At 44.3% G+C, this 1370-nt stretch overlaps 1 protein-coding gene across 1 annotated transcript in view; it reads right to left on the reverse strand.

Annotated features, from left to right (window-relative positions):
- fam222ba (family with sequence similarity 222 member Ba) overlaps positions 1-647 on the reverse strand; it is a 40663-nt gene extending 40016 nt beyond the window's left edge. The window contains exon 1 of the mRNA XM_017412539.3: positions 520-647. The gene's annotated coding sequence lies outside the window, so the exon portion shown is untranslated. The remainder of the gene's footprint in view (positions 1-519) is intronic.
- Between the last annotated feature and the right edge of the window lie 723 nt (positions 648-1370).

Genomic DNA, 1370 nt, shown 5'->3' on the forward strand with positions numbered 1-1370 from the left:
TTTTTTTTTTTTTTTTTTTTGCATTTTAAATAAAACTATAATCATCCTGATGAAAATCACAACAATGCAATTAAGCAATTTAGGGCAGCCATTAGGCAGGAAATTGATCTCTGCTTCCAGAGGTTGATGTCACGTCGCAAAATATACAACTAGCTAAAAAAAGCTGGACGCCAGTTCGCTCATAACACCAGCTTTTTAAAAAAAATAAATTAAGGCTCTTTTGTGCCTAAAAATACGCACCACCGTGAGGAAGAGTGAGGCTGCTCGCGGGGGTTTCCACAGCAGATAAACAGGGAATAAAAAGCGGGTCAGTACAAAGCTATAAAGCTGCAGGTTGCCAGTCAGAGAGTGCCAGCTGACTGCCAAAGGCTGCTGGCTAAGCTAACCCAGACAGTCTGAAACATACACACAGTCCCATTGTTGCCTTCCCCAGCCTCTCCGAAACATTCACGCCCCGGTCAGAGGGGATGTCACACGGGCCTCGGGCGGCAGGCGCCTCGCGGAGACGCGGGTACTTACTCTCCGTTCACCTCGAGGAAAGGCATCGTTTTCAGTGCGTGGCCATGGTTAAAAAAAAAACGGACAGGTTTTCTCCGGCTGCTCTGCGCTGACAGAACCACTGCTGCTGTCTGCGGCACCAACTTCCGGCGCATGCGCTCTAAGCGGGACCGCTCCGAACTGGCGCGAGCGCTTTAAAGGGACAGCGACGTCCACGTCTTCCGACGGCCAAACGTAGCGAGTAAAGTTGGTAAAAAATACCATTTAATCATCCTATATTACCGCCCTCTGCTTCTGTACGTAAGTTTTACGGCAAAAAGTGTAATAATGATAATAACTGTTATAGTTTTTCTTAAACGAACATATAAGGCGGCTAGGGAAAATAAATACATCATGGTGGGCTTAGCATTCATGTTTACACGATTTAGTCATGTAGAAATAATCTTTAAGGTTTAAAATTATACATATAAGCGTATAATAAAAATATCTATCTATCTATCTATCTATCTATCTATCTATCTATCTATCTATCTATCTATCTATCTATCTATCTATCTATCTATCTATCTACCCCAGTGTCAGTATTTATTAAACAAAACCAACCCTGAAACAGTGTGTTACTCAAAGGCCTAGCATTCCTTAAATAATGCATATCACCCGCCTTTCATGCCAGATTATTACACTAAGATCATCTTATTATGAGTTGTAGTCATTTTGGTCAAACCTTGTAAACATCCATCCATCCATCCATCCATCCATCCATTCTCTTCCGCTTATCCGGGGTCGGGTCGTGGGGGCAGCAGCCTAAGCAGGGAGACCCAGACTTCCCTCTCCCCAGCCACTTGGGCCAGCTCCTCCGGGGGAATCCCAAG

This window comes from Kryptolebias marmoratus, linkage group LG13 (assembly GCF_001649575.2).
Source record: "Kryptolebias marmoratus isolate JLee-2015 linkage group LG13, ASM164957v2, whole genome shotgun sequence".
Lineage (NCBI taxonomy): Eukaryota > Metazoa > Chordata > Actinopteri > Cyprinodontiformes > Rivulidae > Kryptolebias > Kryptolebias marmoratus.